This window comes from Atractosteus spatula, unplaced genomic scaffold, assembly GCF_055471065.1.
Source record: "Atractosteus spatula isolate fAtrSpa1 unplaced genomic scaffold, fAtrSpa1.hap1 Scaffold_42, whole genome shotgun sequence".
NCBI lineage: Eukaryota > Metazoa > Chordata > Actinopteri > Semionotiformes > Lepisosteidae > Atractosteus > Atractosteus spatula.
The window spans coordinates 1-20,949 of NW_028296871.1; the positions used below are offsets into that span (position 1 = coordinate 1).

General features: G+C 58.9%; 16 non-coding genes across 16 annotated transcripts; all 16 read left to right on the forward strand.

Moving 5' to 3' along the window:
* The first annotated feature begins 3,186 nt into the window (after positions 1–3,186).
* LOC148806937 (U2 spliceosomal RNA) lies at positions 3,187–3,376 on the forward strand. The gene has a single exon (XR_016089058.1). It is a non-coding gene; the product is annotated as a U2 spliceosomal RNA (small nuclear RNA).
* Positions 3,377–4,164: 788 nt separating this feature from the next.
* LOC148806938 (U2 spliceosomal RNA) lies at positions 4,165–4,355 on the forward strand. The gene has a single exon (XR_016088950.1). It is a non-coding gene; the product is annotated as a U2 spliceosomal RNA (small nuclear RNA).
* A 785-nt stretch (positions 4,356–5,140) lies between these two features.
* On the forward strand, positions 5,141–5,331 carry LOC148806939 (U2 spliceosomal RNA). Its single transcript, XR_016089062.1, has one exon. It is a non-coding gene; the product is annotated as a U2 spliceosomal RNA (small nuclear RNA).
* A 787-nt stretch (positions 5,332–6,118) lies between these two features.
* On the forward strand, positions 6,119–6,309 carry LOC148806940 (U2 spliceosomal RNA). Its single transcript, XR_016089087.1, has one exon. It is a non-coding gene; the product is annotated as a U2 spliceosomal RNA (small nuclear RNA).
* Positions 6,310–7,094: 785 nt separating this feature from the next.
* On the forward strand, positions 7,095–7,285 carry LOC148806941 (U2 spliceosomal RNA). The gene has a single exon (XR_016089098.1). It is a non-coding gene; the product is annotated as a U2 spliceosomal RNA (small nuclear RNA).
* Positions 7,286–8,072: 787 nt separating this feature from the next.
* LOC148806942 (U2 spliceosomal RNA) lies at positions 8,073–8,263 on the forward strand. Its single transcript, XR_016089109.1, has one exon. It is a non-coding gene; the product is annotated as a U2 spliceosomal RNA (small nuclear RNA).
* Positions 8,264–9,048: 785 nt separating this feature from the next.
* Positions 9,049–9,239, forward strand: LOC148806943 (U2 spliceosomal RNA). Its single transcript, XR_016088957.1, has one exon. It is a non-coding gene; the product is annotated as a U2 spliceosomal RNA (small nuclear RNA).
* A 784-nt stretch (positions 9,240–10,023) lies between these two features.
* On the forward strand, positions 10,024–10,214 carry LOC148806944 (U2 spliceosomal RNA). Its single transcript, XR_016088969.1, has one exon. It is a non-coding gene; the product is annotated as a U2 spliceosomal RNA (small nuclear RNA).
* Positions 10,215–11,000: 786 nt separating this feature from the next.
* Positions 11,001–11,191, forward strand: LOC148806945 (U2 spliceosomal RNA). Its single transcript, XR_016088980.1, has one exon. It is a non-coding gene; the product is annotated as a U2 spliceosomal RNA (small nuclear RNA).
* A 785-nt stretch (positions 11,192–11,976) lies between these two features.
* On the forward strand, positions 11,977–12,167 carry LOC148806946 (U2 spliceosomal RNA). Its single transcript, XR_016088991.1, has one exon. It is a non-coding gene; the product is annotated as a U2 spliceosomal RNA (small nuclear RNA).
* Positions 12,168–12,952: 785 nt separating this feature from the next.
* Positions 12,953–13,149, forward strand: LOC148806947 (U2 spliceosomal RNA). The gene has a single exon (XR_016089051.1). It is a non-coding gene; the product is annotated as a U2 spliceosomal RNA (small nuclear RNA).
* Positions 13,150–13,934: 785 nt separating this feature from the next.
* On the forward strand, positions 13,935–14,125 carry LOC148806948 (U2 spliceosomal RNA). The gene has a single exon (XR_016089002.1). It is a non-coding gene; the product is annotated as a U2 spliceosomal RNA (small nuclear RNA).
* Positions 14,126–14,908: 783 nt separating this feature from the next.
* LOC148806949 (U2 spliceosomal RNA) lies at positions 14,909–15,099 on the forward strand. Its single transcript, XR_016089013.1, has one exon. It is a non-coding gene; the product is annotated as a U2 spliceosomal RNA (small nuclear RNA).
* A 785-nt stretch (positions 15,100–15,884) lies between these two features.
* LOC148806950 (U2 spliceosomal RNA) lies at positions 15,885–16,075 on the forward strand. The gene has a single exon (XR_016089024.1). It is a non-coding gene; the product is annotated as a U2 spliceosomal RNA (small nuclear RNA).
* Positions 16,076–16,858: 783 nt separating this feature from the next.
* On the forward strand, positions 16,859–17,049 carry LOC148806951 (U2 spliceosomal RNA). The gene has a single exon (XR_016089035.1). It is a non-coding gene; the product is annotated as a U2 spliceosomal RNA (small nuclear RNA).
* Positions 17,050–17,834: 785 nt separating this feature from the next.
* Positions 17,835–18,025, forward strand: LOC148806952 (U2 spliceosomal RNA). The gene has a single exon (XR_016089046.1). It is a non-coding gene; the product is annotated as a U2 spliceosomal RNA (small nuclear RNA).
* The last annotated feature ends 2,924 nt before the right edge of the window (positions 18,026–20,949 follow it).

Genomic DNA, 20,949 nt, shown 5'->3' on the forward strand with positions numbered 1-20,949 from the left:
GGTCATAAAGATCTCAGTCAGAGAGGGAGAATGCACACATGGAGTAACGGAAGGGGTGTTTTTAGAAGACTGGATTATATCTTCACCACCCTGCGTGGGTTGACACAGGCGGCACAGGTTACCCCGGTTTGGTTTTCAGATCATCTGTTGCTGTCGGTTGATCTGATACCAGTTGGTATGGACCCTAAATCAAATTTCTGGAAGCTGAACACGAAAGTGTTATTGGAAGCCGATTATCAGAGCATGATAGTTGCGCTTTTGGAACGCTTCCAGTTACAGAGGGGGAGGTACCCGACAGCGGTTCTTTGGTGGGAGGCCTGTAAAAGGGCTATCTCCAAAGCTTCTATTTCCTACTGTTGCCAAAAGAAAGTAGCAGAGAGAAGAGAGCTTGAGAGATTGCAGCAGGAACTTGAAGATCTGTATGTGGCTTCCAACCAGGGCGGTGCTTTTGATATGGCAAAAGTTTCAGAGCTCAAGCTCAGGCTGAAAGAACTTTGGTTAGAGCGAGCGAAGGATTTTTTGTTTAGGCTTAAGGGCACCCTGATGGAGGGCGAGGAGAAGTGCTCAGCTCAGTTCTTTGGCTCGGTCCGAGCCAGACAGAAGAAGACTCTCTTTGAGGGTCTGAGGAGAGAAGATGGGTCCATTGTCAGAGATATAGAAGGCATGGTGAGGTGTGCAACTAATTTTTACAGGTTTTTATTTTCAGAGAAACCAGTGGATGCGAGCTTGTGGGATGAGTGGTTGGTGGGTTTCGACAGGAAGACGGTTGGTGTGGAAGGTGTGTGTGGGGATCTAACACTGACGGAGATAGGAGAAGCCATTGGTGGCCTGCGAAAAGGTACTACCCCTGGGATTGACGGGCTTCCTACAGATTTTTATGTCACCTTCCGGGACAGGTTACTACCGGTGCTGTTGGAGGTCTATAATGAAGTCCTGAAGGAGGGTGAGTTAGGAAGAACGATGAGGACTGGTATCATGTCTCTGGTTTATAAGAAAGGGGATAAAGAAGATCTGGAGAACTGGAGGCCGATCCAATTACTCTGCACCGATTATAAGATCTTGGCCAGAGTATTGGGGAGACGGCTGAGGAAGGTGATGCCGGATCTGGTGAGTAGGGATCAAACCTGCAGTGTGGAGGGCAGAAACGTAAAGTGGAACCTGCAGTTGATCAGAGACGTGATAGAATGGGTGGAAGACAGGAACCTTGAGATGATGCTTGTGAACCTTGATCAGAACAAGGCTTTTGATCGGGTACATCACACTTTCCTTTGGGAGGTGATGAAAAGAGTGGGGTTGGACGAAGGCTTCATTAGATGGATCAAGGTTTTGTATAATAATGTCATCTCAAGGGTATGCATTAATGGTAAGCTAGGCATGGGTATTCCAGTCAGGTGCGGGGTGAGGCAAGGATGCCCTCTGTCCCCCTTATTGTACGTGCTCTACATAGAACCCTTTCTACATCTGATTCGAGGTGATCCCCGGGTGGAAGGGGTGGTGGTCCCGGGGAGTGGGGGAGCACAGGCAAAAATAGCTGCCTATGCGGACGATATTTCGTTGTTTCTTACCACTGACAGCAGCCTTTCACAAGTACTACAGATAGTAGAGAGTCAGACCAGAGGGACAGGTGCTTTTTTGAACACGTCAAAATGTACTGTTAAATATTTTGGCAAGTGGAAAGAACGACAAGATGTGGCGGGTGGTCTTACCTTGGTGACGGGGCCGGTGAAGATTCTGGGAGTTCTCTACCATACACAGGACTCGGCCAGGATCAATTGGGACCTGAGGATGGGGAAGGTTAAGCAAAAGATGGGCCTGTGGTTGAATAGGTCGCTGACATACACGGGGAAAGTGCTAGTTTTAAAGGTGGACGTACTGCCACTGCTGCTTCACTTGGCCTGCGTGTTCCCCCTGCCTGCTCGGCTCCGCCGAGACCTGGTGAGGGCGGTCTTCCACTTCGTTTGGAGTGGAACGCATGAGTATATAAGGAGGGCGGACATGTGCAGGCCAGTGGAGGGGGGTGGTAGGGCTGTTCCGGACTTCCCGTTGAAGTTAGACACTATTTTCATTGCAAATCTGTGTAAAACCCTATACGAAGACCCGGATCACCTCTGTGTTTGTTTTATTCGTTTGTGGTTCGCAGCTACGATGAAACACCTGGTAGTGTGGACGAACACAACGCCGAAGGCACAAAAGCTGCCTTGGCATTATAGGCATGCTGTGGTGTGGCTCCAGAAACATCCGGAGTTCAGGAAGGGCTTGGGTTCAACGGACCATAGGCAAATGTATAGGGTTATTATGGAGAAGGGGGAACCTGCGGTCGTGGGGGTGTCGGAGGAGGAGTGGAGGCAGATCCAGCCGGTGGGTCTAGAACACAGACTCAAGGACCTCAACTGGCGGTTGCTCTGGAACAGGTTGCCCGTGAGGGACACGCTCCACAGGCATGGATTGTCCAGGCAGGACAAGTGCCCGCATCCCGACTGTTCTGAGGTGGAGACCCTACTACATGTATTCTGGGGTTGTGTTTTCGCCCAAAGGGTGTGGGGTCACTGCGAGGAGCTCTTGCAGAAAGTCGCCCTTGATTTTGTTTTAACGAGCCGGGTGGTGATTCGAGGAATAAAGGGAGCGAGGAAATGGAATACAGAATTTTTGTTATGGTTTATACTAAGTTTAGTTAAGTTTTATATATGGGCAGCTAGGAAGGAGCTGGTGGAGCACGGCGGTAGTGTTACAGCCGTGTCGGTAATTTGTAAAGTCAAAAACGATGTCAGCAGACGTGTCCGGTGGGACATCCTGCGGTGGGGTTTTGCAGCGGCAAAAGAAAGGTGGAAGGGGTTAATTTCTTTGGGGTGTTGAATTGTTTTTCTGTGTATGGTTTTGTTTCTGTATTTCTTGGTTTTATAATAATAATGGAAATGTTGGGGATGGAGGAGGGATTAATTTTGCATATTGGGCGGGATTATGGTAATATAAGGAATTTGTGTAAATATTTTCGGTGACTGTGTTTTGGAGGTTTTCTGTTTGAACTCATATGAATATTGTATTATTTATACTTTGTGGCTTTCTGATTTTTGATTTTGACTGTGGAGTGTAATATCATATGGGGTGTTGCTATTGTTCCAAGGGGGGGCTGATTTGTTTTTTTGTTTGAATGGTGGAAATGTTGTTGTTGTCTTACCTTGGTGTGTTGTAGTTTGTTATTTTTGTAATAAAAACATAAAAAAAATCTGTTCTTATCAGTTTAATATCTGATACGTCCCCCATCGGGGGACCACATATTAAACGGATTTTTGGAACAGGGAGCTGGATCAGGAGCTTGCTCCGTCCTCTCCACGCATCGGCCCGGTATTGCAGCGCCTCCGGGAACGGTGCACTACCTTCTCTCAGCGGTGAAAAGACAGACGTAGCTAGCAAGCAAGCGAGGTGGACCGGAGCTCCTTCCTCTCCGGTCTCGTCTCTCGTCCATCTGTGTGTCTCTGTGTCTCTCTCTCTCCCCCTCCCCGTTCCCGTGCTCCCTCCGTGCACTTTCCCGCGCCTCGACTCTCTCGGCAAGCAGGCCGGCCCCCTTTTCGGCTCCCGTGCGTTTTCCCTCCAAAAAACTTAGTTTTTTCCTCCTTTTTCCAGGGAGGCAGGCGTGGCTTGTGTGTGTGTGTGTGTGTGTGTGTGTGTGTGTGTGTGTGTGTGTGTGTGTGTGTTCCCCGTCCTTGCAGGCGGGCCCCTTTCGACAGCCGGCCGTTTTCCCTCCAAAAAACTTAGTATATACACCTTTTCTTTCTTTTTTTCGGCAGGCAGGCAGGTGTGTGTGTGTCCCCGTCCCTCCCGAGAGAGCGCTGCCCCTTGCCTCTGCCCGCAGGTGCCGACGGTCCGCTTTCGCTTGCAGCTCACTCGGCACGGCTGCTGCTGGTGGGAGGGGCCTAAGCTAAGGAGGCCGGCCGGCTGGCGCCCCCCGCGGCTGCGGTCGTTGTCGGGCCGTTGACAGGAGATCAAAGAGCAGGGCCCCCGCCCGGGACTGGCGGGCAGGCAGGCGAGCAAGCAGGCAGGCAAGAGAGGGGGAGAGCGGAGTCCGGGCGGCCGGCAGCCGCGTGCGGACCGGGCTCCAGAGGCGTCGGCCTGCGCCGCTGCGCGCCAGCCGGACGCCCGCGCGCCCGCCCAAGGCCGGCGTCGGGCATCGCTTCTCGGCCTTTTGGCTAAGATCAAGTGTAGTATCTGTTCTTATCAGTTTAATATCTGATACGTCCCCCATCGGGGGACCACATATTAAACGGATTTTTGGAACAGGGAGCTGGATCAGGAGCTTGCTCCGTCCTCTCCACGCATCGGCCCGGTATTGCAGCGCCTCCGGGAACGGTGCACTACCTTCTCTCAGCGGTGAAAAGACAGACGTAGCTAGCAAGCAAGCGAGGTGGACCGGAGCTCCTTCCTCTCCGGTCTCGTCTCTCGTCCATCTGTGTGTCTCTGTGTCTCTCTCTCTCCCCCTCCCCGTTCCCGTGCTCCCTCCGTGCACTTTCCCGCGCCTCGACTCTCTCGGCAAGCAGGCCGGCCCCCTTTTCGGCTCCCGTGCGTTTTCCCTCCAAAAAACTTAGTTTTTTCCTCCTTTTTCCAGGGAGGCAGGCGTGGCTTGTGTGTGTGTGTGTGTGTGTGTGTGTGTGTGTGTGTGTGTGTGTGTGTGTGTCCCCGTCCTTGCAGGCGGGCCCCTTTCGACAGCCGGCCGTTTTCCCTCCAAAAAACTTAGTATATACACCTTTTCTTTCTTTTTTTCGGCAGGCAGGCAGGTGTGTGTGTGTCCCCGTCCCTCCCGAGAGAGCGCTGCCCCTTGCCTCTGCCCGCAGGTGCCGACGGTCCGCTTTCGCTTGCAGCTCACTCGGCACGGCTGCTGCTGGTGGGAGGGGCCTAAGCTAAGGAGGCCGGCCGGCTGGCGCCCCCCGCGGCTGCGGTCGTTGTCGGGCCGTTGACAGGAGATCAAAGAGCAGGGCCCCCGCCCGGGACTGGCGGGCAGGCAGGCGAGCAAGCAGGCAGGCAAGAGAGGGGGAGAGCGGAGTCCGGGCGGCCGGCAGCCGCGTGCGGACCGGGCTCCAGAGGCGTCGGCCTGCGCCGCTGCGCGCCAGCCGGACGCCCGCGCGCCCGCCCAAGGCCGGCGTCGGGCATCGCTTCTCGGCCTTTTGGCTAAGATCAAGTGTAGTATCTGTTCTTATCAGTTTAATATCTGATACGTCCCCCATCGGGGGACCACATATTAAACGGATTTTTGGAACAGGGAGCTGGATCAGGAGCTTGCTCCGTCCTCTCCACGCATCGGCCCGGTATTGCAGCGCCTCCGGGAACGGTGCACTACCTTCTCTCAGCGGTGAAAAGACAGACGTAGCTAGCAAGCAAGCGAGGTGGACCGGAGCTCCTTCCTCTCCGGTCTCGTCTCTCGTCCATCTGTGTGTCTCTGTGTCTCTCTCTCTCCCCCTCCCCGTTCCCGTGCTCCCTCCGTGCACTTTCCCGCGCCTCGACTCTCTCGGCAAGCAGGCCGGCCCCCTTTTCGGCTCCCGTGCGTTTTCCCTCCAAAAAACTTAGTTTTTTCCTCCTTTTTCCAGGGAGGCAGGCGTGGCTTGTGTGTGTGTGTGTGTGTGTGTGTGTGTGTGTGTGTGTGTGTGTGTGTGTGTGTCCCCGTCCTTGCAGGCGGGCCCCTTTCGACAGCCGGCCGTTTTCCCTCCAAAAAACTTAGTATATACACCTTTTCTTTCTTTTTTTCGGCAGGCAGGCAGGTGTGTGTGTGTCCCCGTCCCTCCCGAGAGAGCGCTGCCCCTTGCCTCTGCCCGCAGGTGCCGACGGTCCGCTTTCGCTTGCAGCTCACTCGGCACGGCTGCTGCTGGTGGGAGGGGCCTAAGCTAAGGAGGCCGGCCGGCTGGCGCCCCCCGCGGCTGCGGTCGTTGTCGGGCCGTTGACAGGAGATCAAAGAGCAGGGCCCCCGCCCGGGACTGGCGGGCAGGCAGGCGAGCAAGCAGGCAGGCAAGAGAGGGGGAGAGCGGAGTCCGGGCGGCCGGCAGCCGCGTGCGGACCGGGCTCCAGAGGCGTCGGCCTGCGCCGCTGCGCGCCAGCCGGACGCCCGCGCGCCCGCCCAAGGCCGGCGTCGGGCATCGCTTCTCGGCCTTTTGGCTAAGATCAAGTGTAGTATCTGTTCTTATCAGTTTAATATCTGATACGTCCCCCATCGGGGGACCACATATTAAACGGATTTTTGGAACAGGGAGCTGGATCAGGAGCTTGCTCCGTCCTCTCCACGCATCGGCCCGGTATTGCAGCGCCTCCGGGAACGGTGCACTACCTTCTCTCAGCGGTGAAAAGACAGACGTAGCTAGCAAGCAAGCGAGGTGGACCGGAGCTCCTTCCTCTCCGGTCTCGTCTCTCGTCCATCTGTGTGTCTCTGTGTCTCTCTCTCTCCCCCTCCCCGTTCCCGTGCTCCCTCCGTGCACTTTCCCGCGCCTCGACTCTCTCGGCAAGCAGGCCGGCCCCCTTTTCGGCTCCCGTGCGTTTTCCCTCCAAAAAACTTAGTTTTTTCCTCCTTTTTCCAGGGAGGCAGGCGTGGCTTGTGTGTGTGTGTGTGTGTGTGTGTGTGTGTGTGTGTGTGTGTGTGTGTGTGTCCCCGTCCTTGCAGGCGGGCCCCTTTCGACAGCCGGCCGTTTTCCCTCCAAAAAACTTAGTATATACACCTTTTCTTTCTTTTTTTCGGCAGGCAGGCAGGTGTGTGTGTGTCCCCGTCCCTCCCGAGAGAGCGCTGCCCCTTGCCTCTGCCCGCAGGTGCCGACGGTCCGCTTTCGCTTGCAGCTCACTCGGCACGGCTGCTGCTGGTGGGAGGGGCCTAAGCTAAGGAGGCCGGCCGGCTGGCGCCCCCCGCGGCTGCGGTCGTTGTCGGGCCGTTGACAGGAGATCAAAGAGCAGGGCCCCCGCCCGGGACTGGCGGGCAGGCAGGCGAGCAAGCAGGCAGGCAAGAGAGGGGGAGAGCGGAGTCCGGGCGGCCGGCAGCCGCGTGCGGACCGGGCTCCAGAGGCGTCGGCCTGCGCCGCTGCGCGCCAGCCGGACGCCCGCGCGCCCGCCCAAGGCCGGCGTCGGGCATCGCTTCTCGGCCTTTTGGCTAAGATCAAGTGTAGTATCTGTTCTTATCAGTTTAATATCTGATACGTCCCCCATCGGGGGACCACATATTAAACGGATTTTTGGAACAGGGAGCTGGATCAGGAGCTTGCTCCGTCCTCTCCACGCATCGGCCCGGTATTGCAGCGCCTCCGGGAACGGTGCACTACCTTCTCTCAGCGGTGAAAAGACAGACGTAGCTAGCAAGCAAGCGAGGTGGACCGGAGCTCCTTCCTCTCCGGTCTCGTCTCTCGTCCATCTGTGTGTCTCTGTGTCTCTCTCTCTCCCCCTCCCCGTTCCCGTGCTCCCTCCGTGCACTTTCCCGCGCCTCGACTCTCTCGGCAAGCAGGCCGGCCCCCTTTTCGGCTCCCGTGCGTTTTCCCTCCAAAAAACTTAGTTTTTTCCTCCTTTTTCCAGGGAGGCAGGCGTGGCTTGTGTGTGTGTGTGTGTGTGTGTGTGTGTGTGTGTGTGTGTGTGTGTGTGTGTGTCCCCGTCCTTGCAGGCGGGCCCCTTTCGACAGCCGGCCGTTTTCCCTCCAAAAAACTTAGTATATACACCTTTTCTTTCTTTTTTTCGGCAGGCAGGCAGGTGTGTGTGTGTCCCCGTCCCTCCCGAGAGAGCGCTGCCCCTTGCCTCTGCCCGCAGGTGCCGACGGTCCGCTTTCGCTTGCAGCTCACTCGGCACGGCTGCTGCTGGTGGGAGGGGCCTAAGCTAAGGAGGCCGGCCGGCTGGCGCCCCCCGCGGCTGCGGTCGTTGTCGGGCCGTTGACAGGAGATCAAAGAGCAGGGCCCCCGCCCGGGACTGGCGGGCAGGCAGGCGAGCAAGCAGGCAGGCAAGAGAGGGGGAGAGCGGAGTCCGGGCGGCCGGCAGCCGCGTGCGGACCGGGCTCCAGAGGCGTCGGCCTGCGCCGCTGCGCGCCAGCCGGACGCCCGCGCGCCCGCCCAAGGCCGGCGTCGGGCATCGCTTCTCGGCCTTTTGGCTAAGATCAAGTGTAGTATCTGTTCTTATCAGTTTAATATCTGATACGTCCCCCATCGGGGGACCACATATTAAACGGATTTTTGGAACAGGGAGCTGGATCAGGAGCTTGCTCCGTCCTCTCCACGCATCGGCCCGGTATTGCAGCGCCTCCGGGAACGGTGCACTACCTTCTCTCAGCGGTGAAAAGACAGACGTAGCTAGCAAGCAAGCGAGGTGGACCGGAGCTCCTTCCTCTCCGGTCTCGTCTCTCGTCCATCTGTGTGTCTCTGTGTCTCTCTCTCTCCCCCTCCCCGTTCCCGTGCTCCCTCCGTGCACTTTCCCGCGCCTCGACTCTCTCGGCAAGCAGGCCGGCCCCCTTTTCGGCTCCCGTGCGTTTTCCCTCCAAAAAACTTAGTTTTTTCCTCCTTTTTCCAGGGAGGCAGGCGTGGCTTGTGTGTGTGTGTGTGTGTGTGTGTGTGTGTGTGTGTGTGTGTGTGTGTGTGTCCCCGTCCTTGCAGGCGGGCCCCTTTCGACAGCCGGCCGTTTTCCCTCCAAAAAACTTAGTATATACACCTTTTCTTTCTTTTTTTCGGCAGGCAGGCAGGTGTGTGTGTGTCCCCGTCCCTCCCGAGAGAGCGCTGCCCCTTGCCTCTGCCCGCAGGTGCCGACGGTCCGCTTTCGCTTGCAGCTCACTCGGCACGGCTGCTGCTGGTGGGAGGGGCCTAAGCTAAGGAGGCCGGCCGGCTGGCGCCCCCCGCGGCTGCGGTCGTTGTCGGGCCGTTGACAGGAGATCAAAGAGCAGGGCCCCCGCCCGGGACTGGCGGGCAGGCAGGCGAGCAAGCAGGCAGGCAAGAGAGGGGGAGAGCGGAGTCCGGGCGGCCGGCAGCCGCGTGCGGACCGGGCTCCAGAGGCGTCGGCCTGCGCCGCTGCGCGCCAGCCGGACGCCCGCGCGCCCGCCCAAGGCCGGCGTCGGGCATCGCTTCTCGGCCTTTTGGCTAAGATCAAGTGTAGTATCTGTTCTTATCAGTTTAATATCTGATACGTCCCCCATCGGGGGACCACATATTAAACGGATTTTTGGAACAGGGAGCTGGATCAGGAGCTTGCTCCGTCCTCTCCACGCATCGGCCCGGTATTGCAGCGCCTCCGGGAACGGTGCACTACCTTCTCTCAGCGGTGAAAAGACAGACGTAGCTAGCAAGCAAGCGAGGTGGACCGGAGCTCCTTCCTCTCCGGTCTCGTCTCTCGTCCATCTGTGTGTCTCTGTGTCTCTCTCTCTCCCCCTCCCCGTTCCCGTGCTCCCTCCGTGCACTTTCCCGCGCCTCGACTCTCTCGGCAAGCAGGCCGGCCCCCTTTTCGGCTCCCGTGCGTTTTCCCTCCAAAAAACTTAGTTTTTTCCTCCTTTTTCCAGGGAGGCAGGCGTGGCTTGTGTGTGTGTGTGTGTGTGTGTGTGTGTGTGTGTGTGTGTGTGTGTGTGTGCCCCGTCCTTGCAGGCGGGCCCCTTTCGACAGCCGGCCGTTTTCCCTCCAAAAAACTTAGTATATACACCTTTTCTTTCTTTTTTTCGGCAGGCAGGCAGGTGTGTGTGTGTCCCCGTCCCTCCCGAGAGAGCGCTGCCCCTTGCCTCTGCCCGCAGGTGCCGACGGTCCGCTTTCGCTTGCAGCTCACTCGGCACGGCTGCTGCTGGTGGGAGGGGCCTAAGCTAAGGAGGCCGGCCGGCTGGCGCCCCCCGCGGCTGCGGTCGTTGTCGGGCCGTTGACAGGAGATCAAAGAGCAGGGCCCCCGCCCGGGACTGGCGGGCAGGCAGGCGAGCAAGCAGGCAGGCAAGAGAGGGGGAGAGCGGAGTCCGGGCGGCCGGCAGCCGCGTGCGGACCGGGCTCCAGAGGCGTCGGCCTGCGCCGCTGCGCGCCAGCCGGACGCCCGCGCGCCCGCCCAAGGCCGGCGTCGGGCATCGCTTCTCGGCCTTTTGGCTAAGATCAAGTGTAGTATCTGTTCTTATCAGTTTAATATCTGATACGTCCCCCATCGGGGGACCACATATTAAACGGATTTTTGGAACAGGGAGCTGGATCAGGAGCTTGCTCCGTCCTCTCCACGCATCGGCCCGGTATTGCAGCGCCTCCGGGAACGGTGCACTACCTTCTCTCAGCGGTGAAAAGACAGACGTAGCTAGCAAGCAAGCGAGGTGGACCGGAGCTCCTTCCTCTCCGGTCTCGTCTCTCGTCCATCTGTGTGTCTCTGTGTCTCTCTCTCTCCCCCTCCCCGTTCCCGTGCTCCCTCCGTGCACTTTCCCGCGCCTCGACTCTCTCGGCAAGCAGGCCGGCCCCCTTTTCGGCTCCCGTGCGTTTTCCCTCCAAAAAACTTAGTTTTTTCCTCCTTTTTCCAGGGAGGCAGGCGTGGCTTGTGTGTGTGTGTGTGTGTGTGTGTGTGTGTGTGTGTGTGTGTGTGTGTGTGTGCCCCGTCCTTGCAGGCGGGCCCCTTTCGACAGCCGGCCGTTTTCCCTCCAAAAAACTTAGTATATACACCTTTTCTTTCTTTTTTTCGGCAGGCAGGCAGGTGTGTGTGTGTCCCCGTCCCTCCCGAGAGAGCGCTGCCCCTTGCCTCTGCCCGCAGGTGCCGACGGTCCGCTTTCGCTTGCAGCTCACTCGGCACGGCTGCTGCTGGTGGGAGGGGCCTAAGCTAAGGAGGCCGGCCGGCTGGCGCCCCCCGCGGCTGCGGTCGTTGTCGGGCCGTTGACAGGAGATCAAAGAGCAGGGCCCCCGCCCGGGACTGGCGGGCAGGCAGGCGAGCAAGCAGGCAGGCAAGAGAGGGGGAGAGCGGAGTCCGGGCGGCCGGCAGCCGCGTGCGGACCGGGCTCCAGAGGCGTCGGCCTGCGCCGCTGCGCGCCAGCCGGACGCCCGCGCGCCCGCCCAAGGCCGGCGTCGGGCATCGCTTCTCGGCCTTTTGGCTAAGATCAAGTGTAGTATCTGTTCTTATCAGTTTAATATCTGATACGTCCCCCATCGGGGGACCACATATTAAACGGATTTTTGGAACAGGGAGCTGGATCAGGAGCTTGCTCCGTCCTCTCCACGCATCGGCCCGGTATTGCAGCGCCTCCGGGAACGGTGCACTACCTTCTCTCAGCGGTGAAAAGACAGACGTAGCTAGCAAGCAAGCGAGGTGGACCGGAGCTCCTTCCTCTCCGGTCTCGTCTCTCGTCCATCTGTGTGTCTCTGTGTCTCTCTCTCTCCCCCTCCCCGTTCCCGTGCTCCCTCCGTGCACTTTCCCGCGCCTCGACTCTCTCGGCAAGCAGGCCGGCCCCCTTTTCGGCTCCCGTGCGTTTTCCCTCCAAAAAACTTAGTTTTTTCCTCCTTTTTCCAGGGAGGCAGGCGTGGCTTGTGTGTGTGTGTGTGTGTGTGTGTGTGTGTGTGTGTGTGTGTGTGTGTGTGTCCCCGTCCTTGCAGGCGGGCCCCTTTCGACAGCCGGCCGTTTTCCCTCCAAAAAACTTAGTATATACACCTTTTCTTTCTTTTTTTCGGCAGGCAGGCAGGTGTGTGTGTGTCCCCGTCCCTCCCGAGAGAGCGCTGCCCCTTGCCTCTGCCCGCAGGTGCCGACGGTCCGCTTTCGCTTGCAGCTCACTCGGCACGGCTGCTGCTGGTGGGAGGGGCCTAAGCTAAGGAGGCCGGCCGGCTGGCGCCCCCCGCGGCTGCGGTCGTTGTCGGGCCGTTGACAGGAGATCAAAGAGCAGGGCCCCCGCCCGGGACTGGCGGGCAGGCAGGCGAGCAAGCAGGCAGGCAAGAGAGGGGGAGAGCGGAGTCCGGGCGGCCGGCAGCCGCGTGCGGACCGGGCTCCAGAGGCGTCGGCCTGCGCCGCTGCGCGCCAGCCGGACGCCCGCGCGCCCGCCCAAGGCCGGCGTCGGGCATCGCTTCTCGGCCTTTTGGCTAAGATCAAGTGTAGTATCTGTTCTTATCAGTTTAATATCTGATACGTCCCCCATCGGGGGACCACATATTAAACGGATTTTTGGAACAGGGAGCTGGATCAGGAGCTTGCTCCGTCCTCTCCACGCATCGGCCCGGTATTGCAGCGCCTCCGGGAACGGTGCACTACCTTCTCTCAGCGGTGAAAAGACAGACGTAGCTAGCAAGCAAGCGAGGTGGACCGGAGCTCCTTCCTCTCCGGTCTCGTCTCTCGTCCATCTGTGTGTCTCTGTGTCTCTCTCTCTCCCCCTCCCCGTTCCCGTGCTCCCTCCGTGCACTTTCCCGCGCCTCGACTCTCTCGGCAAGCAGGCCGGCCCCCTTTTCGGCTCCCGTGCGTTTTCCCTCCAAAAAACTTAGTTTTTTCCTCCTTTTTCCAGGGAGGCAGGCGTGGCTTGTGTGTGTGTGTGTGTGTGTGTGTGTGTGTGTGTGTGTGTGTGTGTGTGTGTCCCCGTCCTTGCAGGCGGGCCCCTTTCGACAGCCGGCCGTTTTCCCTCCAAAAAACTTAGTATATACACCTTTTCTTTCTTTTTTTCGGCAGGCAGGCAGGTGTGTGTGTGTCCCCGTCCCTCCCGAGAGAGCGCTGCCCCTTGCCTCTGCCCGCAGGTGCCGACGGTCCGCTTTCGCTTGCAGCTCACTCGGCACGGCTGCTGCTGGTGGGAGGGGCCTAAGCTAAGGAGGCCGGCCGGCTGGCGCCCCCCGCGGCTGCGGTCGTTGTCGGGCCGTTGACAGGAGATCAAAGAGCAGGGCCCCCGCCCGGGACTGGCGGGCAGGCAGGCGAGCAAGCAGGCAGGCAAGAGAGGGGGAGAGCGGAGTCCGGGCGGCCGGCAGCCGCGTGCGGACCGGGCTCCAGAGGCGTCGGCCTGCGCCGCTGCGCGCCAGCCGGACGCCCGCGCGCCCGCCCAAGGCCGGCGTCGGGCATCGCTTCTCGGCCTTTTCCTTTTGGCTAAGATCAAGTGTAGTATCTGTTCTTATCAGTTTAATATCTGATACGTCCCCCATCGGGGGACCACATATTAAACGGATTTTTGGAACAGGGAGCTGGATCAGGAGCTTGCTCCGTCCTCTCCACGCATCGGCCCGGTATTGCAGCGCCTCCGGGAACGGTGCACTACCTTCTCTCAGCGGTGAAAAGACAGACGTAGCTAGCAAGCAAGCGAGGTGGACCGGAGCTCCTTCCTCTCCGGTCTCGTCTCTCGTCCATCTGTGTGTCTCTGTGTCTCTCTCTCTCCCCCTCCCCGTTCCCGTGCTCCCTCCGTGCACTTTCCCGCGCCTCGACTCTCTCGGCAAGCAGGCCGGCCCCCTTTTCGGCTCCCGTGCGTTTTCCCTCCAAAAAACTTAGTTTTTTCCTCCTTTTTCCAGGGAGGCAGGCGTGGCTTGTGTGTGTGTGTGTGTGTGTGTGTGTGTGTGTGTGTGTGTGTGTGTGTGTGTCCCCGTCCTTGCAGGCGGGCCCCTTTCGACAGCCGGCCGTTTTCCCTCCAAAAAACTTAGTATATACACCTTTTCTTTCTTTTTTTCGGCAGGCAGGCAGGTGTGTGTGTGTCCCCGTCCCTCCCGAGAGAGCGCTGCCCCTTGCCTCTGCCCGCAGGTGCCGACGGTCCGCTTTCGCTTGCAGCTCACTCGGCACGGCTGCTGCTGGTGGGAGGGGCCTAAGCTAAGGAGGCCGGCCGGCTGGCGCCCCCCGCGGCTGCGGTCGTTGTCGGGCCGTTGACAGGAGATCAAAGAGCAGGGCCCCCGCCCGGGACTGGCGGGCAGGCAGGCGAGCAAGCAGGCAGGCAAGAGAGGGGGAGAGCGGAGTCCGGGCGGCCGGCAGCCGCGTGCGGACCGGGCTCCAGAGGCGTCGGCCTGCGCCGCTGCGCGCCAGCCGGACGCCCGCGCGCCCGCCCAAGGCCGGCGTCGGGCATCGCTTCTCGGCCTTTTGGCTAAGATCAAGTGTAGTATCTGTTCTTATCAGTTTAATATCTGATACGTCCCCCATCGGGGGACCACATATTAAACGGATTTTTGGAACAGGGAGCTGGATCAGGAGCTTGCTCCGTCCTCTCCACGCATCGGCCCGGTATTGCAGCGCCTCCGGGAACGGTGCACTACCTTCTCTCAGCGGTGAAAAGACAGACGTAGCTAGCAAGCAAGCGAGGTGGACCGGAGCTCCTTCCTCTCCGGTCTCGTCTCTCGTCCATCTGTGTGTCTCTGTGTCTCTCTCTCTCCCCCTCCCCGTTCCCGTGCTCCCTCCGTGCACTTTCCCGCGCCTCGACTCTCTCGGCAAGCAGGCCGGCCCCCTTTTCGGCTCCCGTGCGTTTTCCCTCCAAAAAACTTAGTTTTTTTCCTTTTTCCAGGGAGGCAGGCGTGGCTTGTGTGTGTGTGTGTGTGTGTGTGTGTGTGTGTGTGTGTGTGTGTGTGTGTGTCCCCGTCCTTGCAGGCGGGCCCCTTTCGACAGCCGGCCGTTTTCCCTCCAAAAAACTTAGTATATACACCTTTTCTTTCTTTTTTTCGGCAGGCAGGCAGGTGTGTGTGTGTCCCCGTCCCTCCCGAGAGAGCGCTGCCCCTTGCCTCTGCCCGCAGGTGCCGACGGTCCGCTTTCGCTTGCAGCTCACTCGGCACGGCTGCTGCTGGTGAGAGGGGCCTAAGCTAAGGAGGCCGGCCGGCTGGCGCCCCCCGCGGCTGCGGTCGTTGTCGGGCCGTTGACAGGAGATCAAAGAGCAGGGCCCCCGCCCGGGACTGGCGGGCAGGCAGGCGAGCAAGCAGGCAGGCAAGAGAGGGGGAGAGCGGAGTCCGGGCGGCCGGCAGCCGCGTGCGGACCGGGCTCCAGAGGCGTCGGCCTGCGCCGCTGCGCGCCAGCCGGACGCCCGCGCGCCCGCCCAAGGCCGGCGTCGGGCATCGCTTCTCGGCCTTTTGGCTAAGATCAAGTGTAGTATCTGTTCTTATCAGTTTAATATCTGATACGTCCCCCATCGGGGGACCACATATTAAACGGATTTTTGGAACAGGGAGCTGGATCAGGAGCTTGCTCCGTCCTCTCCACGCATCGGCCCGGTATTGCAGCGCCTCCGGGAACGGTGCACTACCTTCTCTCAGCGGTGAAAAGACAGACGTAGCTAGCAAGCAAGCGAGGTGGACCGGAGCTCCTTCCTCTCCGGTCTCGTCTCTCGTCCATCTGTGTGTCTCTGTGTCTCTCTCTCTCCCCCTCCCCGTTCCCGTGCTCCCTCCGTGCACTTTCCCGCGCCTCGACTCTCTCGGCAAGCAGGCCGGCCCCCTTTTCGGCTCCCGTGCGTTTTCCCTCCAAAAAACTTAGTTTTTTCCTCCTTTTTCCAGGGAGGCAGGCGTGGCTTGTGTGTGTGTGTGTGTGTGTGTGTGTGTGTGTGTGTGTGTGTGTGTGTGTGTCCCCGTCCTTGCAGGCGGGCCCCTTTCGACAGCCGGCCGTTTTCCCTCCAAAAAACTTAGTATATACACCTTTTCTTTCTTTTTTTCGGCAGGCAGGCAGGTGTGTGTGTGTCCCCGTCCCTCCCGAGAGAGCGCTGCCCCTTGCCTCTGCCCGCAGGTGCCGACGGTCCGCTTTCGCTTGCAGCTCACTCGGCACGGCTGCTGCTGGTGGGAGGGGCCTAAGCTAAGGAGGCCGGCCGGCTGGCGCCCCCCGCGGCTGCGGTCGTTGTCGGGCCGTTGACAGGAGATCAAAGAGCAGGGCCCCCGCCCGGGACTGGCGGGCAGGCAGGCGAGCAAGCAGGCAGGCAAGAGAGGGGGAGAGCGGAGTCCGGGCGGCCGGCAGCCGCGTGCGGACCGGGCTCCAGAGGCGTCGGCCTGCGCCGCTGCGCGCCAGCCGGACGCCCGCGCGCCCGCCCAAGGCCGGCGTCGGGCATCGCTTCTCGGCCTTTTGGCTAAGATCAAGTGTAGTATCTGTTCTTATCAGTTTAATATCTGATACGTCCCCCATCGGGGGACCACATATTAAACGGATTTTTGGAACAGGGAGCTGGATCAGGAGCTTGCTCCGTCCTCTCCACGCATCGGCCCGGTATTGCAGCGCCTCCGGGAACGGTGCACTACCTTCTCTCAGCGGTGAAAAGACAGACGTAGCTAGCAAGCAAGCGAGGTGGACCGGAGCTCCTTCCTCTCCGGTCTCGTCTCTCGTCCATCTGTGTGTCTCTGTGTCTCTCTCTCTCCCCCTCCCCGTTCCCGTGCTCCCTCCGTGCACTTTCCCGCGCCTCGACTCTCTCGGCAAGCAGGCCGGCCCCCTTTTCGGCTCCCGTGCGTTTTCCCTCCAAAAAACTTAGTTTTTTCCTCCTTTTTCCAGGGAGGCAGGCGTGGCTTGTGTGTGTGTGTGTGTGTGTGTGTGTGTGTGTGTGTGTGTGTGTGTGTGTCCCCGTCCTTGCAGGCGGGCCCCTTTCGACAGCCGGCCGTTTTCCCTCCAAAAAACTTAGTATATACACCTTTTCTTTCTTTTTTTCGGCAGGCAGGCAGGTGTGTGTGTGTCCCCGTCCCTCCCGAGAGAGCGCTGCCCCTTGCCTCTGCCCGCAGGTGCCGACGGTCCGCTTTCGCTTGCAGCTCACTCGGCACGGCTGCTGCTGGTGGGAGGGGCCTAAGCTAAGGAGGCCGGCCGGCTGGCGCCCCCCGCGGCTGCGGTCGTTGTCGGGCCGTTGACAGGAGATCAAAGAGCAGGGCCCCCGCCCGGGACTGGCGGGCAGGCAGGCGAGCAAGCAGGCAGGCAAGAGAGGGGGAGAGCGGAGTCCGGGCGGCCGGCAGCCGCGTGCGGACCGGGCTCCAGAGGCGTCGGCCTGCGCCGCTGCGCGCCAGCCGGACGCCCGCGCGCCCGCCCAAGGCCGGCGTCGGGCATCGCTTCTCGGCCTTTTGGCTAAGATCAAGTGTAGTATCTGTTCTTATCAGTTTAATATCTGATACGTCCCCCATCGGGGGACCACATATTAAACGGATTTTTGGAACAGGGAGCTGGATCAGGAGCTTGCTCCGTCCTCTCCACGCATCGGCCCGGTATTGCAGCGCCTCCGGGAACGGTGCACTACCTTCTCTCAGCGGTGAAAAGACAGACGTAGCTAGCAAGCAAGCGAGGTGGACCGGAGCTCCTTCCTCTCCGGTCTCGTCTCTCGTCCATCTGTGTGTCTCTGTGTCTCTCTCTCTCCCCCTCCCCGTTCCCGTGCTCCCTCCGTGCACTTTCCCGCGCCTCGACTCTCTCGGCAAGCAGGCCGGCCCCCTTTTCGGCTCCCGTGCGTTTTCCCTCCAAAAAACTTAGTTTTTTCCTCCTTTTTCCAGGGAGGCAGGCGTGGCTTGTGTGTGTGTGTGTGTGTGTGTGTGTGTGTGTGTGTGTGTGTGTGTGTGTGTCCCCGTCCTTGCAGGCGGGCCCCTTTCGACAGCCGGCCGTTTTCCCTCCAAAAAACTTAGTATATACACCTTTTCTTTCTTTTTTTCGGCAGGCAGGCAGGTGTGTGTGTGTCCCCGTCCCTCCCGAGAGAGCGCTGCCCCTTGCCTCTGCCCGCAGGTGCCGACGGTCCGCTTTCGCTTGCAGCTCACTCGGCACGGCTGCTGCTGGTGGGAGGGGCCTAAGCTAAGGAGGCCGGCCGGCTGGCGCCCCCCGCGGCTGCGGTCGTTGTCGGGCCGTTGACAGGAGATCAAAGAGCAGGGCCCCCGCCCGGGACTGGCGGGCAGGCAGGCGAGCAAGCAGGCAGGCAAGAGAGGGGGAGAGCGGAGTCCGGGCGGCCGGCAGCCGCGTGCGGACCGGGCTCCAGAGGCGTCGGCCTGCGCCGCTGCGCGCCAGCCGGACGCCCGCGCGCCCGCCCAAGGCCGGCGTCGGGCATCGCTTCTCGGCCTTTTGGCTAAGATCAAGTGTAGTATCTGTTCTTATCAGTTTAATATCTGATACGTCCCCCATCGGGGGACCACATATTAAACGGATTTTTGGAACAGGGAGCTGGATCAGGAGCTTGCTCCGTCCTCTCCACGCATCGGCCCGGTATTGCAGCGCCTCCGGGAACGGTGCACTACCTTCTCTCAGCGGTGAAAAGACAGACGTAGCTAGCAAGCAAGCGAGGTGGACCGGAGCTCCTTCCTCTCCGGTCTCGTCTCTCGTCCATCTGTGTGTCTCTGTGTCTCTCTCTCTCCCCCTCCCCGTTCCCGTGCTCCCTCCGTGCACTTTCCCGCGCCTCGACTCTCTCGGCAAGCAGGCCGGCCCCCTTTTCGGCTCCCGTGCGTTTTCCCTCCAAAAAACTTAGTTTTTTCCTCCTTTTTCCAGGGAGGCAGGCGTGGCTTGTGTGTGTGTGTGTGTGTGTGTGTGTGTGTGTGTGTGTGTGTGTGTGTGTGTGTCCCCGTCCTTGCAGGCGGGCCCCTTTCGACAGCCGGCCGTTTTCCCTCCAAAAAACTTAGTATATACACCTTTTCTTTCTTTTTTTCGGCAGGCAGGCAGGTGTGTGTGTGTCCCCGTCCCTCCCGAGAGAGCGCTGCCCCTTGCCTCTGCCCGCAGGTGCCGACGGTCCGCTTTCGCTTGCAGCTCACTCGGCACGGCTGCTGCTGGTGGGAGGGGCCTAAGCTAAGGAGGCCGGCCGGCTGGCGCCCCCCGCGGCTGCGGTCGTTGTCGGGCCGTTGACAGGAGATCAAAGAGCAGGGCCCCCGCCCGGGACTGGCGGGCAGGCAGGCGAGCAAGCAGGCAGGCAAGAGAGGGGGAGAGCGGAGTCCGGGCGGCCGGCAGCCGCGTGCGGACCGGGCTCCAGAGGCGTCGGCCTGCGCCGCTGCGCGCCAGCCGGACGCCCGCGCGCCCGCCCAAGGCCGGCGTCGGGCATCGCTTCTCGGCCTTTTGGCTAAGATCAGAGTTCAAGTGGCTTGACCGCAGTTCTCAAAGATCTTAGTCCAGGGGGTCGGGAAGGCGACGGGAGGACCGGAAGGAACGGAGTGCTGATGGTGGAACCTGGAAGACCGGAGCGGTGCAGACGAGGGGATTGCTGAGGAGATTGCTGAGACGGTGGTCGGTGTTGGACGACGGTGGCTGGCTTATCTGGGGGATTCGGAAGGAGAGCTGAGGAGCGTTGCTGGAGCGATGGCTGGGCATCCCTGGGCGAAGAAGGAGCGGAGGAAGAACTCTCTCTGTTTTTCGTTGAGGAGCCGAGATGGACCTGCAGTTTGGGACAGAGATAAGTTCAAGAAATTGGTTTTGGTTCAGTGTCTGGGTGTTCAGTTGGCAGACGTATTTTGTCTCCAGGATTATTGTGCCCGGGGGATTTTTGAACTGACTTTTGCATCAGAGGCCTTGTGCTTCGATGTATGGCGGAAAGTTCAGGAGAGGAAGGATGAGGATCCAGTTAAGTTTTTCCGTGTTGAGCCAATGTTTGCCGGGGAACTTATGGTGATGATGGTACATGTCTTTGACTCGTTTGTTCCGGAAGAGGACATTGTGTCTTTTTTACAGTGTTTTGTGGACTTGCAAGGAGCAGGGAAAAGGCACTTGGACCCTGATGGTGTGTGGAACGGGAAGCGGACGTACCTGATGAGACTGCGATTGGGGAAGACGGCTGAGGAGGGGGTGATACACCCCCCGGCATTTTTCGAGATCGGGACTCATAGGGGCTACCTGGTGTACGCTGGGCAGCCCCTCGCCTGTATGCTATGTGGAGAACGAGGACATTTTGCTGTGCAGTGTGCATCTGTGCTCTGCAAACGGTGTGGAAAGACAGGTCATGTGGCCAGGGACTGTGTCCAAGAGAAAAAGTGTTATCGGTGTGATGAGCCTGGACACAGCTATCGGGTTTGTACGGGAACTGTGAAGACGAGTGTTAACTGTGTGGGTAGGAATGTGGGGGGTGCTGGGAATGAAGAGAGTGATGTGCAGAGAGGAATTTACAGTCCTGAAGATGTGGTAGTGTATACGGAAGGGTTTTTAGATAGTGAGGATGAGAGGCAGTACTCGGAATTTGTGAAAGAATGTAAATTGGATTTAGAGAGGGAGGGGTACACGGAGATAGAACAGGGGTTAGGTATGAATGTTAGTGTAGGTTCGGCTGATGAGAGTGGGGTTGAAAGTAGGACGAATGGTGTAGGGGGTGTGGGGAAAGATGTGTCAGGTGTTGGAAAGGGTTCAGGTAAACTTAAGTTTTGTTGGGTGGATGGCGATGTTAGTGAAAGTGTATCGGGTTTGACTGTAGATTTAAAGGAGGAAGGGAGCGGGAAGGGCGAGGTAAGGGCGGGACAGACAGTCAGGAAAAAAGGGAAAAAGAAAGGGAAGGGCTGATGTAGTTTTAAGTTGTAGACCTCAGATGTCAGGGTTATAATTTGCATAAGGGGCGGGATTAGGGGAATTGAGTGTGTTGTGGTGGGTTTGGGGTTACTTGGTGGGTTATTTAGGAATGGGTGGACTTTAATAATGTGGACTTGTGATATTGGTTTACTGTGTTTGGTTCTGTTATTAAATTGATTTGAATTTGTGTTACTAAAACAAAGATATGGTATTGGATGTTATGCGATTTGATTGTGGGAACGGTTTGTATACGGGATAGACAATGTAAATGGGAGGTTAATTTTGGGGTTGGTTGGTGGGGGAATTTGTCTTTTGTTAATTGAGACGGGATGCTGAATGTGTATAGTGGGGTTGTGAAAATGGCTTGTGTTGTTGGTTTGGGGAAAGGGATCCATGGGTTAATTTGCATAATGGGTGGGATTATGGAGATGTGTGGAGGTTTTTGGGGATATGGTGGGATTTGAATGGGTTCGTTAGCGATTGATTTGCGGGGGGATTTTTGTTGATAGGAATGGGACTTCTTGTTAGTTTACTGAAGGTTTCTGTTAGAGGATTATGGAATTTTGGTTTTGGAATGTTGTGTTTAACAGATATATTGATTTTGTATTAGCCTAAGCAGGCGTGCTGTGTTATAGGGTTGGATGTCAAGGCGGTGTAATTTGAGTTTGTGAATTATGGGTTGATATG